Here is a 16,528-nt window from a genome sequence, read left to right on the forward strand (position 1 = left end):
GAATACCATAGGGGGCACCTGGAAATCTTCTAGGGCACACACTTTGAGAACCACTGGTTTAGTCTTTTGAAGTAACTGAATAGACAAGTGCTTCACTTCTTAGTCACTGTCTCAGTGCTTTTTAGCCTTTTCAGGGAGTTTTCCTCCCTTAGAGGACAGTTTCTATAGATGACCTATAGATGGCACTAATTGACCGTAGTGGAACAAGTTTCTTAAAATTGATTTACTGTGGAAGTTTTCAAACACTACAAAAGTAGAGATATTATAATGAAGCCCCGTGTACCAATCACCCAATGTCAACAATTATCAACAAGTGGCAATCTTGTGTACCTATCCCCACCTACTGGATTTTTTTTAATGAAATCTCACATATATCATTTCATCTATAAATACTTTTGTATGTATCAATAAAAGGTAAAGGTAAGATAAGCACCCTGAGCAGACTGCAATCTGTCAGTTTTATTTTTGTTTTTGTCTTTTAAACCTCTAAAGTTAAAGTCACCAAAAAAAATTGTTATTTATTTTTTTGTGTGAGAGAGACAGAGACGGGGGGGTGGGGAGGCGGGAGGGACAGACAAGGACAGACAGAAAGGGAAAGAGATGAGAAGTATCAACCGTTAGTTGCAGCACTTTAGTTGTTCATTGGTTACTTCCTCACACGTGGGGGCGGGGAGCTCCAGCTGAGCCAGTGGACCCCTTGCTCAAGCCAACGACCTTTGGTTCAAGCCAGCAACCTTTGGGCTCAAGCCAGAGACAATGGGGTCATGTCTATGATCCCACATTCAAGCTGGTGAGCCGGCAACCTCAGGGTTTTGAACCTGGGTCATCAGCATCCCAGGTCCATGCTCTATCCAGTGTGCCACTGCCTAGTCAAACAGCCAAAAAAAAAAATTAATGAGTTAATTCAGACTGTGCCATTTTGAGACTTTTGGTTGTCTGCTTTCTCTTCCTCACTGCGCACTGCGTGTCCCTCCCCCCCTCCCCCCGCCTTTCTCTCACCTTTACATGTGCATCCATCTCTGGCCTCATGAGTGACCATAAAGTAAAAGCTGACTTCGCTTAGGCAACTGAGAGTTTCATCAGAGTTTTATTACATCAAATTTGTTCGTTATTCACCATGAGGAGGTTTAAGAAGTAGGTCGGTGGAAAAATTGTATTTTTCAAACTAAAACTGTGGGTTTTGTTTATGGAAAATGTTCAGATGATGTTTAGATTGGAGAAGAAGCAGAGGTTCTAAGAGCAGCATGGGCAGGGGGGAGGGCAGAGACCTGGACTTGGAAACTGTATGGGTCCGAACGTTGATCCCATCACTTATCATGACAGGACCTTGAGCAAGTCACTGAACCTCTCTGTGCCTCAGTAGTTTCCTCTTTGGCAACAGAGGAGTAACTGTACCTACTCAAACTGACACAGCCATAGCAGAGATGGACGGAGATGAATGCGAAAGTGCATTTTTATTCACAAAACACCGTGTACACGCATGAAGTCAGGCAGCATGGCACAGTTGTTCATAGCAAGCATTCAGGTGTCAAACAGATCTGCATGAGTCCTAGCCCCGTGTGACCTTGCACAAGTGGCTTTACCCCTGTGATCCTTAGTTTCAACACCTATGAAATAAAGATAATTATAGAACCCATATAGTAAAAGAAACTGTGCAGGAATGAAATCTTACCAGTTGCAACAGCACTGATGGGTATTATGCATAGTGAGATAAGTCAGACAGAGAAAGACAAGTACCATATGATTTTACTCATATGTGGAATCTAAAGAACAAAATAAGTGAATAAACAAAATGAAAGCAGACTCACAGATACAGAGAACAGGCTGATGGTTGCTAGAAGGGAGGGGTTTGGGGACTGGGTATATAAGGTGAAGGGATTAAGAAGTACAAATTGGTAGTTACAACATAGTCACAGGGATGTAAAGTACAGCATAGATAATATAGTCAATAATATTGTAATAACTATGCACGGTGTCACATGGGCACTTGAAATATGGGGGGACATTTTGTAAAGTATATGGTTGTCTAACCACTATACCATACACCTGAAACTAATACAAAATAATATTGAATGTAAACTGAAAAATAAAACAAAAAAACAATGCATGTAAATCACTTAGAGTGCTTGACACACAATGAGCAATCAATCTCTGGCAGGTGCTACTTACATTTCTTACTTCCTTTCTAAGCTGAAGGACCAGAGAAGCCAAAGGGACTCACTCTGAAGAATATTCCCTAAGAGGACCCAGGAGGGCTGTTCACATCTGCTTCCCGGATCAAATTCAACCCCGTGCTTCCCTAACCCTCAGCTGGCACCTTGGACCCTGGCCTTTCTGAGATCCTTGAGAGCAGGCCTTATCTCCTTGGTGGGGGGCAGGGGGGTTAGTCAAAAGTTCTGGACCTAGCCCTGGCCGGTTGGCTCAGTGGTAGAGCGTTGGCCTGGCGTGCGGGGGACCCAGGTTCGATTCCCGGCCAGGGCACACAGGAGAAGCGCCCATTTGCTTCTCCACCCCACCACCCCCCTCCTTCCTCTCTGTCTCTCTCTTCCCCTCCCGCAGCCAAGGCTCCATTGGAGCAAAGATGGCCCGGGCGCTGGGGATGGCTCCTTGGCCTCTGCCCCAGGCGCTAGAGTGGCTCTGGTCATGGCAGAGCGACGCCCCGGAAGGGCAGAGCATCGGCCCCCTGGTGGGCAGAGCATCACCCCTGGTGGGCGTGCCGGGTGGATACCAGTCGGGCGCATGTGGGAGTCTGTCTGACTGTCTCTCCCTGTTTCCAGCTTCAGAAAAATACAAAGGAAAAAATAATAATAAGTTCTGGACCTAAAACAAAGGGAAACTGATCAACAAGGCTAAAGGTTAGGAAACTCACATTCTTCCCTCTGCCTTCTTGTGATCCCATAATTTCAAGCAGCCCCGTCTAGGTGTTGCTTAAAGAAAATGACAAACGCTGGTCTGTCACAGATAGTGATGTTATGATGCCACAATGCCGTGATTCACTTGATCCCTAATTACACTGACGGAAATGTTGACCTATCCATCTCCAGGAAGGCGATCACCTCACTGGGGCTTTCCCGAAGCAACTTGCCTCTTCACTCTGAAGTGGGAGGGACGTGGGAAGGGGCAGATGCTTTCAAATCAGTCTGTTCTCAGTTCTGGGAGGAAAAAAATCGTAGGATTCGCTATCAGGAAATTAACACCCACCTGATTTTATTCTCTTCATCTGTCATTTTTAAAATCAACCTCCCACTCAAGAGTGGTATTTTATACTGTTGCTATTCTTAAGACTGGGATCTTAACAAAGAAATGCTTGTCAATGACCCAGGACAACTGCTCAAACCATTGCTGAGACACTCAGACAGCCGAAACAGAGCCTGAGCTTGGCTCGCAGAGTTTCTCAGAGCCGTGGAATGAAGGAGGGTTTACAGATCTCCTGTAAGGTTCCTTGTATACAGACTTACACTAATGAATACAACTGCCTTGCTCCTCTTTTGTGACAGCCAAAGCCTTTGTCATTCATATAAAACCCTAATGTGACAGATCTAAGAACTGATGAAATGTAAACAGGAAGGGGTGGGGGTAGTTCCCCTATTATAAGAAGAAGAAAGACAGAAAGGAAGTCACTAGGATGTCTCTCCCACCCACAGAAGCAATCCCCGGCCAGCATTTCCCAAACCTATTTGAGTAAATGATATGGTACACTCATAAATTACTGGGCAAAAAGTGAGGGGATTCCTTGCTAAAAATAAGTTCAAGAAATATTGCCTGACCTGTGGTGGCGCAGTGGGATAAAGCGTCAACCTGGAACGCTGAGGTCGCCTGTTCGATACCCTGGGCTTGCCTGGTCAAGGCACATATAGGAGTTGATACTTCCAGCTCCTTCCCTTTCTCTCTCTCTCTCTCTCTCTCTCTCTCTCTCTCTCTCTCCCCCCCCCCTCTGAAAATTGAATAACTAAAAATCTTAAAAAAAAAAAGTTCAAGAAATATTGAATTCATGAAGCAACCACCTGCTTCTCCACCCCTCCCCCTCCTTTTCTCCCTCTCTTTTTCTCTCCGCCTCCTGCAGCCATGGCTCAGGTTGAGCAAAGTTGGCCCTGGGCACTGAAGATGGTTCCCTGGCCTCACCTCAAGCATTAAGATGGCTTGGTTGCTGAGCAGTGGAGCAGTGGCCCCAGATGGGCAGAGCATTACCTAGTAGGGGGCTTACTGGGTGGATCCTAGTTGGGGCACATGCGGGAGTCTGTCTCTCTGCCTCCCCGCCTCTCACTTAATAAAAAAAAAAAAAGAAATATTGAGTTCAATAAAATTAATCAGGTCACATTACTACAAGATTATCAGAGCCATTAACTGTCACTGTGCCTTATAACACTCCAAGAGGGTAAAGGATGTCTGAAGTGTTTCCCAAACATGTTTTATTATGAAATCTATTATTCATAAATTATATAAGAAATTGGGGAAAACTTCCCTAGCTTTATATTTCATTTTTTTAACCCCATGTGTTTAAAGTGTTACATCCTCCCACAAAAGCAAAAGTTGAACATCCAAGGAGAGAAAGAAGCAAAACTCTTTTAGGTGAAAGAGTTTATGTTCAGGATCTATCACTTGCTCGCCAGGTGGTCCCCCCCCCACACACACTTTTGTTCCTTTAAAACAAATTGCCGAAATACACAGACACACCATCAGGAACTGGCCATCCCTTTCAAACTTGTGGCCAGGAAAGACATAGCCTATAACCATGTGTTATGGGCTAAATTGTGTCCCCCTGAAATTCATTTGTTGGAATCCTAACCATCAATATCTCAGAATGTGACCTTATTTGGAGATTAGGTTTTTGCAGAGGTAATTAAGTTAAAATAAGGTCATTTGGGTGGGGCCTAATCCAGTATGGCTGTGTCCTTATTCAAAGGGGAAATTGAAACACAGAGGTCTGCACAGGAAAGACAATGTGAAGACACAAGGAGAAGATGGTCATCAACAAGCCCAGAAAAGAGGCCTGAAAGAGATCCTTCCCTCACAGCCCTCAGAAGAAACTGACCCTGCTGATACCTCGATTTTGGACTTCTAGCCTCAGAATTGTGAGATGATACATTTCTGTTAGGCAGGCTACCCAGTCTGTGATATTTTGTTTTGGCAGCTGTAAAGCCAGAAGCCAGGGCCACCATCACAGCAGCCTGTCCCATGCAGGTTCGCATTGGATTCGGACAGTCGGTAAAGAAACAACGGAGCCAAAAACTGGTGGGCCATAGTCTTTAATTCTAGCTTGCACCCGGCGGGCAAGTAAAAACACACACTGGGCTCCAAAACCCACTCACATTCAGTGCTCACAAAGCTACTGACTTATCCGAGTTTCCTAGAATCAAAGGTTTCTAGCTCAACAGACTTATTCACCTCTGTTCCCCATCTCCTTCCTTCTCCCTGCACAAACTGCACTAACTGGCTTCTCACTCAGCACTCCGCCATCTTGGCTGCCTCTCCTGGCCTCCTCCACGTGGCCTTTCTCTGCTCTCTGCTCTGCTCTCTCCTCTAATGCTAATAATCCCAGGAACCGAGAGTACAAGCTCCTGTTCTGCCCCTATTTCATAGTGTAGATTTAAAACCTTTAATCCAATATACAAAATAGGGAAGTCTCCAATACAAAGTCACTTCTCTGAGGCATGATTGGATTGTACCACCCCACATCAAAAAGGGTGGGAAAGGCTTAATCCTAAAACCAAGCCCCAGGCTACAACAATCCTGCCTGCCCACAGCCTGCCCCCAACACACATTAATATCACCTGGGTGATGGCCTCCTCGTGGGCAGCGCCATCTTTAACAAAGTGAGCATAATACATTTTATTTGCCCAACAGCAGCTCTGATAAATTCATACATTGCCTTTATAATCAGCTTTTGCTATATTTATTTACTTATTCATCAGACTTTTGAGAATCTATTAATTTCCAAGACTGTTCTGGGTGCAAGAGCCACAATGGCAAACAATGCAAACATTTTCCCTGCCATTATAGGTCTAAACAGTCAACTGAAGAACACAGATGTGAAATCAAATAATCACTTAAAAAACTATAAAATTACAATCTATGGAAATAACTAAAAAGAGATAATACACATGCTAAGTCATCTATATAGACAGGAGCCTGACCCTGGGCTAGAGTGTCAGGAAAACTTCCTTGAAAAGGTGACAGATGAGCTTCAACTTAAAGGATTAGCAGAAATCATAAAGGAAAGGAGGGTGTGAAAACTGTGGTTCCACCAGAGAGAGCAACATGTACAAAATAGATTTTAGACAAAACCAAATAAATGCCCTGGCCAGTTGGCTCAGTGGTAGAGCGTCGGCCTGGCATGCAGGAGTCTCAGGTTCGATTCCTGGCCAGGGCACACAGGAGAAGCGCCCATCTGCTTCTCCACCCCTCCCCCTCTCCTTCCTCTCTGTCTCTCTCTTCCCCTCCCGCAGCCAAGGCTCCATTGGAGCAAAGTTGGCCCGGGCGCTGAGGATGGCTCCGTGGCCTCTGCCTCAGGCGCTAGAATGGCTCTGGTTGCAACAGAGTGATGCCCCAGATAGGCAGAGCATCGCCCCCTGGTGGGCGTGCCGGGTGGATCCCGGTCGGGTGCATGTGGGAGTCTGTCTGACTGCCTCCCCATTTCCAGCTTCGGAAAAATAAAAAATAATAACAATAATAAAAAACCAAATAAAATAAAAGTAAAAAAGGTCATTATATATTACAAAGAATTGAATACTCCAAGGAAAAAAAAGACTCTAATTTCTATCTTTCTAATAAAATATTTTGAAATTTTATTAAAAAAATTGACATAAAGCAAAAGAGAAATAGAAAAAAAATATCTACCATTATAATAATAAGTTTTAATACATTTATCTAAGTAGTTGATAGATCAAAAAGACAAAAATTAGTAAGGTCATGGAAGATCTGAATAAACAAATAAGATGCTTGATCTAATAGGGACTAATAGATCTATATATAGACTACTACATTTCAAAACACACGTTCCTTTCAAGCTCACAGGAAACATTATATACTAGGCCAGAAAGCAAGTCTCAAAAAATTTTCAAGGAATAGTGTCAGATCACAACCTCAGTTCAAAATGTGACTAAATTAGAAACAATACCAAAAAGAAAACCACCAAAAAAATATGATGTTTGGTAATAAAAAACATACATACCTCTAAATAATTCATAGGTTAAAAAATAAATCTCAACAGAATCTACAAAATATTTAGCAATAAACAATAATAAATATACTGTCTCTTACAATATATGAGATACAGCTAAAATAGTACTTGGACAGGAATATGTAGCCTTAAATACACAAATTAACAAGGATGGAGATGGTATAAGATAAATGAACTAAGTCTCTCTAAATCCTGTATGCCCTTCTAGATCCATTTGTGGCCCTTATCTTCCTTATTCTGTGCCCCAAGAAGCTTATCTGTAAGGACTAATACATCATTCCAGCTACCTTCTGGCTGGTTTTCAGTTAAGTTTACCCAATTGGTGATCCTGGCAGACATCAGAGGGGAGGAGGAGAGATCAGGTTATTTAGTCTCTGCTTCCTCCTTACTGAACCATGGTTTTGCAAAGGCTATGTTGTTCTGCCTGAATTCATACCCCTTCCCCAAGGCTACAGGTCTCACCAGAGGGTCTGAAAGCACCGCATGTTCACCTGACAACTTCAGGTTGAGGAGTAATAATAGTTTCCTACTGCTGTGAATTCTGGGGGTTTCATCTTATGTTGGTTTCCTTAACCTTGCCATATCTATGTCAGCACTCTCTTCATGGAGCCCGTAGGCCATCTATTTCCTGCCAGGACCCTGGCTGACCCAGCATCCAACTTAAAAAAGTTAAGAAAAAAGTAGCAGAATAAACCCAATGGAAAGAGATGAAAGAAAAATAAAGATCAGCAGAAATGTATACAATATAAAACAAACATACAGTAGAGAGAACCAACAAAGACAAAAGCTGATAAACCATGAGCATGATTGATCAGGACGAAAGCTCCCCAGAATAATTTTAAGAATGAGAAAAGCATAGTTAAATATAATGTAGAGATTTAAAAGATACCAAGAGGATGCTGTGGACAATTTTATGCTAATAAATTTGGAAACAGATGAAATGGACAAATTTTTAGAAAAAAAAATACAATTCTAATAAAAACCTCAAAAGATATATCCCTATAAATGATAGGTTTATATTGAAACCATCTCACACTGAAATCCAGGAGCCAATTATCAAGTATTATGGAATTTTATGAGCTGATTGTTAATTGTCCATAGCTTGATATCAATGATAGTGAGAGAATTTAAACTACGGAAATCAGTAAACACTACAACTATTACAGGTGTTGTAGAATTTAAGTCTTTAGTTAAAAATCTATCAAAAAAGAAAAACAGATTCCAATAGTTTACCCATGAGCTCTAGCAAACATTCAAGATCAAGAGACAAATAATTCCAGTCTTACACAAACTCTTCCAGGAAATAAGTAAACAGGAAATTATTTAATGAATTTAGCATAACCTTGATGTCCAACCTGATCAAGTTTGAATAAAAATAGTCTCAGGACAATCTCAATCATTATAATAGAAGCAAACATTGTAAACAAAATGCTAGCCAATAAATTCAGTAATGTATACAACAGCTAGAGACAACATAAACAAAATGGTTTCTTCCCAGAAATGCAAGGATGGTTTAACACTAGAAAATTATTTAATGCAATTCTCTACCTTAATAAACTTATTGAGAAAAGTTTGTCATCTCAAAAGATAAAAAGGCTCGGGGGTGGTGAACACACAATACAATATTTTAATATTAATTGTTTAATATTAATTGTTCCCATGCAGATTCAAAGCATGAGAAAAAAATAAAGTGTATGGAATAACAAGGCGTGTTGTAATATAAATAGAGCATGGGAAAAGGTAGCTAGTACCACTCTCAAAGAGGAAGTTGAAAGCTAATTATCTATATCACAAAAAACCTTGAAGGCTGGAAGAGAAGAGTTACGGGGAAGAACTTAGAAGCTAGGAAAACAATCTCCCTTCTTGCTTTTTGGTAATGATTTGGCCAACAGGTAAAAACATCACTACCAGGCAATTATTAGAGAGTCCCTAGGATCTCTCCACCCTCCCAAGGACTGTAGGCTCTAGAAGACAATGAGAAGGGAAGTCCCATTCCATCAGCCCACTCCAGCCTCCAGCAGCCAGCTGGAGCCCAGGATGAAGCAATCACTCCTTCTTTCCCAGGACACTGAATCCCTATGCACTGCCTACACTGTATGGCTGGTAGTTCCAGATTCCAGTATCTTCTAGTGAAATCTTAAAAGATAAACAGCCAAACAAATAAAAATACTTCATTCGGGGTATATTTTAAATTCTCATTGCTCAGGCCACACTCTATACCTATTAAACCAGTATTGGGGGTGACACCAAAAACCAGTCTTAAAAAATAATAATAATAAATTTAAAAACAGGCTATTCCAGCCTGACCAGGCGGTGGTGCAGTGGATAGAACATCGGACTGGGATGTGGAGGACCCGGGTCGCCAGCTTGAGCGCGGGCTCATCTAGTTTGAGCAAAGCTCACCAGCTTGGATCCATGGTTGCTGGCTTGAACAAGGGGTTTCTCGGTCTGCTGAAGGCCCATGGTCAAGGCACATATGAGAAAGCAATCAATGAACAACTAAGGTGTCGCAACAAAAAACTAATGATTGATGCTTCTCATCTCTCTCCATTCCTGTCTGTCTGTCCCTATCTATCCCTCTCTCTGTCTCTGTAAAAAAAAAAAAAAAAAAAACAAAAAAACCCAGGCTGTTCCAATATACAAGCAAGTTGGAGCCTTTCTCCTCAAAGTGTATCTGTGGACCAGCAACATTAGCACCCCTGGAGAGCTCTTTAGAACTGCAGAAGCTTGGACCCCACTCAGACCTACTGAATCAAAATGTGCATTTCAATGAGAGTTGTGTGCCCATTTAAGTCTGAGAAGTTAAATTTGGGAAACAAACCATGGTGGAAATCTGTGTGGAGGCACCAAGGCACAGAGATTTTTCTGGGGAGCCATGTTGAGATGGGTGTTACTCACCAGCATTGATATTAGCAGAAAGTCTTCCTGTTCCCATCCATCTTTCCCACTGCTGCCAAAAGGCTAATTTTGTACTGCCCTCCCATGAGATATAAAGTCCGAACCCCTGACGCTGAGATCCATTCACCACCCCCTTCTCATCCTCAATATTCTGTTCACTCCCTGTCTGCCCAAACTCCTACACACCTCCTCCCCCCCGACACACACACATCCTTGACACTTATGCCTCTGCTAATTCTGCTCCTCCTGCCTGAAAGTCTCCCACTCCCAGCTGTCCCTCTTACCCACCTAAAGAACTCTTCTCCCTACTTCAAATGGCTCGAATGTCTCCTTCTCCATCAAACCTCCTGGAAAGAAATTAGGCATTTTCTCCTCTAACATTTTACAATTCTCCTACATCCTACATCAGTTCGAATGTAACCATGATTATGGCGTGGGAATCACTTTTTACATGTCGGTCTTGTTCATGGCTTTGTGCTCTTAAGGGCAGGGACCATGGTCTCTCACATTCACTCTGTAGCTAAAGGAATCAAGAATTTGGCAAGGATCATTGGCTGGGGTCTAACTGGGTCTCTAACCCTCCCCACAGTTCCATCACTGACTCATGGGCTTTCCCCTTTAAGAATCCCAATCAATAAACCATATGCAGCAAGCATTTAGTAAATGCTGCCTTGAGAATTAAGAAGATGAAGACATACACACGACTTTTCTGAAATTTATCTCTGCAACACTTGATAATTCCATCCTCCACTCCCACCAGAAAATACTTTAAAACTCACAATCCAGTGGGAAGGTAGGGTTATGGCACTCTCTACACTTTCAGCAAAGCTATCAAGAGTAAAGAATTGAATTAAAACATTTATAAACTGGGTGATATTCTAAATATAGTCCATTCTTGTCTGAATTAGTGAATAGTGAACCATTGCTTCTAGGGGAAATACAGGGTTAAATTTCTATGAGCCTCTGATCACATATTCATCACCTGATCAATACAGAACCTTGTTTTATGTGTGCTTCTGTTTAAAGGTAATTCATTTCATATCTATTTCATACCTATTGTTGATTACATTAAACTCTTGGCCAACAGCACTATAACGCATGCCTGAGTGATGCTTATGTAACACGTGCATTTTTCTCTTTAAGGCCCATCACAGCCTTCTGCACCTAGGAACACTAGACAGCACTTCAGCACTGCATTTCTGGGCCATGTTAAACAGTGGAGCTACCAACAAAATGCAAAGAAACATGGGGCTAAATAAAGTGTGAAAGGGATAGTATGAGAGCCGAAACAAGAAGGCCAGGCATCACTTTGTTCAACGGGAATGTGCGTGGCAGGCAAGTCAGATTCTTCACCACTCTGCACATGTCCACTGATGCCTACCAAAGCACTATGAGTACTGGCTTTGGGTTACAGATAAATTTAAGCAGCAATCACATTCATAAATGTAAAATCTGCCAATAGTGAAGATTGATTGTACTTACCAAGCAGTCAAGTAGGAGTACCAACAAATCAGAAGAGATGTAAACCACACTATTTGAGGCCCTGGGGGCTCCTGATGTGCCAGGAAAGAATACTTTGATTGTTGAGTGCTGGGTCGTGGGAGCTCTAGGCACAGCCCAAAGGAAGAGCTGGGCAGTCAGTGGTAGCCCAGGGGCAGCAGGCACTTACCAAGCCATTATGGAAGAATCGCAGTAGCTTATACATCAGATTGGCTCTACTGGTCCTTGTTATACCAAAGTCATACCAGGCTGATAAACCCCAAGTTTTTCTCATTATTTTTTTTTTTGTATTTTTCTGAAGCTGGAAACGGGGAGAGACAGTCAGACAGACTCCAGCATGCACCCCACCAGGATCCACCTGGCACGCCCACCAGGGGGCGACGCTCTGCCCACCAGGGGGCGTCGCTCTGCCACGACCAGAGCCACTCCAGCACCTGGGACAGAGGCCAAGGAGCCATCCCCAGCGCCCGGGCCATCTCTGCTCCAATGGAGCCTCGGCTGTGGGAGGGGAAGAGAGAGACAGAGAGGAAGGAGGAGGGTGTGGAGAAGCAAATGGGTGCCTCTCCTATGTGTCCTGGCCGGGAATCGAACCCGGGTCCCCCGCATGCCAGGCTGATGCTCTACCACTGAGCCAACCGGCCAGGGCCTCATTATTCATTTTGTAAATCTATTTGTTCTACTTATGTTGGAAATTATATTACTCTTGCTTTGGACAAAGAAAAATACATTTGTATCTTAAGAATGAGGAAATCTCATGACAATTTTAATAACATCTGTTGGCTATTGGCAAATTGATTGTTTCAAGTGGCACCACCCTCAACCTTTGTTGACAGGAACTGAGCCTGCTCTGCAGGAAACCTTGGTGCTGTCCAAATTTGCAAAACACTGGGTCATAATGGTATCGCACCACTGGCTAGAGAAATGGAACATGTCAGCATACTGCAGTGATGTTATGACTGAGACAGGAGGAGTCCTAGTCTGTCCCTGGCTCTTTAAGGTGCACTGTCTTGAGGAGCGCTTCACAAATGTAAGGTACATGCACATCACCTGAGAATCCTATTAAAGTGCAAATGCTGGAGGAACAGGCCCAACATTCTATAGTCCGAACGAGCTCCCAGGGGATGCTGATGTTGCTGGTTGGTCCGTGGACTCCACTGAACATTAAGCATCTAGACTGGAGCTGTGGTTTCAATCGCACCAGAGCATGCATCAGAATCACAGAGTCTGTTAAAGCATAGATTGCTACCCCTCCTCAGCCCCCAGAGTTTTGGACTCAGTAGCCCTGGGTTAGGGCCTACGAATTTCCCTCTTTCACAATTTCCCAAGTGACAATAATGCTGCTACTCTAAGGATCACACTTTGAGAACTACTGGTCTAGACTAAGCAGTTCAAACTCTTAGAAACTTGTTTTCTGCAACTTATTTATAGACTTAATAATGCTAGCTTTTTACTGTGTTAGCAAAGAACTTAAGATGCTCATAAGATACAACCCCAGTGTTGAAGTTCTCAATATCAGGGGCCATATCTTATATTCATTTGATACAATATGAATATAATAAGGGCAAATTAAGACAACCTGGATTTGTGGCAAGTAAATAATGAATTTGGTTATCTGATGGGAACTCTTACCCTTCTAAGTGCTTTCTGTCTCAACAAAGCAAATCACCAACTAACAACTTTTCCTCTCAACTTATTTTTTACAAATTTCAAATTATGATTTTTACAAATTTCCTTCACCCTTCTCTTTGCAAATGAAAAGCCCTACAAAGAAAGCAACTAGGATTGGGGGGAGGGGCTATAAGAAGATGTGGCTCTTTCACTTTGTGTCCCCCCATGCCTAAAACAGGCCCTGTTGAAATGTAAGTGCTTGATAAATGTTTGAGGAAGAGGAAGGAAGGAAAGAAAAGAGAAAAGAGAGAAGAAAAAAGAAAGGAAGGGAGGGAGAAAGGGGAAGGGAAGGGAAGGGAAGGGAAGGGAAGGGAAGGGAAGGGAAGGGAAGGGAAGGGAAGGGAAGGGAGGGGAGGGGAGGGGAGGGGAGGGGAGGGAAGGAAGGGAAGGGGAAGGGGAGGAGAAGGGAGGGAAGGGGAGGGGAAGGGAAGGGAAGGAGAAGGGAGGGAAGGGGAGGGGAAGGGAAGGGGAGGGGAGGGGAGGGAAGGGAAGGGGAGGGGAGGAAGGGAAGGGAGGGGGAAGGGAAGGGGAGGGGAAGGGAAGGGAGGGGGAAGGGAAGGGGAGGGGAAGGGAAGGGAGGGGAAGGGAGGGGAGGAGAGGGAAGGGGAGGGAAGGGAAGGGAAGGGAAGGAAAGAAGGGAGGAAGGGAGGAAGGAAGGAAGGAAGGAAGGAAGGAAGGAAGGAAGGAAGGAAGGAAGGAAGGAAGGGAGGATATACCCTGAGTTCAATGTGTAGCTTGCTATTGGCATGTCTTCTAAATTATTAAATACCTTTCTAAAGGTAAAAATTTAAGTTTACCTATGGTTGAGTCTTCCAAATGAAGTCCTCTGGCATTAAAAAAAATCAAATTAATTCTTAATAATAATTATTATAAAAGTTTTTAAAAGCCAGCTGGTTACATATAATAACATTAGCTTGTACAAAGCAGTTGGCAACTGGATCACTGGAGGGGGGTAATTATGATCTATTAATCACATAAAGAGAACATCATCTTTCTTCTAACCAGGCTGATTGATCAGCAGATTGATCTGTGTTGTACAAAAAATGACGGCTACCAACCGGACACAGTCACAGTCTGTTTACTCAGCTAAACAATCCAGGCCAGGCACTTGTTCACAGCAAGTCAACCATAACTTCAATGTGCAAACATTTGCCAGGTGCTTACTATGCAGTGGCAAGTTGTGAGAGTAGAGAGGTGGGGGGAGATTAAAGGAGAATGAGGTGTAGCCTATACCTAAAGTCAATTCCAGTGAATCTGGAGAGAAGAAAGGGTAAACAAGTGACTTTATAATAGATGTGTGCACAATGGCCATGGAACAGAAGAGGTAGTGACAATATAACTTGTTGGGGGAGTCAGGAAAGACTTTAAGAGTGACATTTATCCTGGCGCTCTTAAAGGATGTGTAGAAATAAACTTAGAGCAGAAGACAGCATACAGAATATTCTAGAAAGAGACTAGCATGTGCAGATGTATTGTGAAGTACACTGTAAGAGAAACACAAACATTGTGAAAACAATGGGGAGAGTGCTAATCTGGTGTTCCAGCTTTGAGCATGTCACCTGTGTCCACCCTGGACAAATAGCTATTTAGAACAATACCTGCAGTATTGTTTAAGTCAGTGCTTAATGACAGCAGCAAACAGTTAAGAATGGCTGAGCCCATGGCCCTGGCCGGTTGGCTCAGTGGTAGAGCGTCGGCCTGGCGTGCAGAAGTCCTGGGTTCGATTCCCGGCCAGGGCACACAGGAGAGGCGCCCATCTGCTTCTCCACCCCTCCCCCTCTCCTTCCTCTCTGTCTCTCTCTTTCCCTCCCGCAGCCAAGGCTCCATTGGAGCAGAGATGGCCCGGGCGCTGGGGAAGGCTCCTCGGCCTCTGCCCCAGGCACTAGAGTGGCTCTGGTCACAACAGAGCGACGCCCCGGAGGGGCAGAGCATCGCCCCCTGGTGGGCAGAGCTTCGCCCCTGGTGGGCGTGCCGGGTGGATCCTGGTGGGGCGCATGCGGGAGTCTGTCTGACTGTCTCTCCCCGTTTCCAGCTACAGAAAAATACAAAAAAAAAAAAAAAAAAAAAAAGAATGGCTGAGCCCAAACTATGAAATGAGACCATGGATAGCTTATACAGCTCAAGTAGCATAAGCTACAAATCAACCCAGACAGGTTTGGTATTAATTTTCAACTTCTCATTAAAAAGGAAATAGTAAAAGTCCTTAGCCACTGGAACTCTGTTACTTAGGATTCTTCTTTTCTTCTTTTTGTTGTTTAAAACCTGCTGATCCACTTGTCTTGAGTCCCACGCTGTCTTCCTCCCGATACAATTGGCGTTATTTCCTTAGATCATCAGAACCTATACTTTCAGTGGCTGCCTCTGCATATACACAAGACACATTCTCATAACAGAGACTGTGGCAATATGTTTTCCAGGAAGAATTCTTCAGCTTACTATGTTAACTATTGGCCCACAAATGGCGTCTGTCATTGGTGATAGGGCTGTGCAGACTTCTCTCCCTCACTCTCTCATTTGAATCTTTTATATCCAGAACAGTTTGTCTTTGTGTTCTTAGGAATGAACAATCTCCCATGGTGGGACAAGGAGAAAGGTATGGTATACCTTGTCTCTTGGTGGAAGCAGTAGCTTCCTGAATGGATTTGAGTTGAAAATGATTTCCCCCTTGTGGTGGAGTTTCCCAGTGGAATCATAGTTTCACTTATTGAATATTTGTGGAGCATCCATGATGTGCCAGGCACTGTTCCAGGTACTTGGTTATAGCAGTGAGCCACAGAGACAAAAATCCCCATCAGTCAGAGTTCCATCATGCCCCTGTGTAATTAATTCTACAGGAGTCTAAGCTCCCAGCTTTAAAACACTCCACAATGATCATCACATAGGCTGCACAAAGATGCAAAGAAAGAATAGAGTAGATTGCATTCAAAAAGCTGTGAAACTCTTCACACCTAACACAAATATCCAGTATTTATTATTTTATTCAATAAATATTTACTAAGCATCTACTATTTACCAAAAATTTATATTCAAGACCAGTTCTCAAACTTCATTGTCCACATGAATCAGCTGGAGATTTTGTTAGAAAGCAGAGTCTGATTTCATAGGTGGGGGTGGGGGTACTTGGGGTCTACATTTCTAACAGGTTCTCATGTGACCAATGTCGCTGATCCACTTTAGCGCCATCGTTTACACTCTGGTGGAAGACAGACAGATAAAGCAACAATTAGAAAATAGTGAATTGACATATAAAAAATAGCAGAAGATCAGAAGGGGCCCCAGAGT

Source organism: Saccopteryx leptura, chromosome 10 (assembly GCF_036850995.1).
Source record: "Saccopteryx leptura isolate mSacLep1 chromosome 10, mSacLep1_pri_phased_curated, whole genome shotgun sequence".
Lineage (NCBI taxonomy): Eukaryota > Metazoa > Chordata > Mammalia > Chiroptera > Emballonuridae > Saccopteryx > Saccopteryx leptura.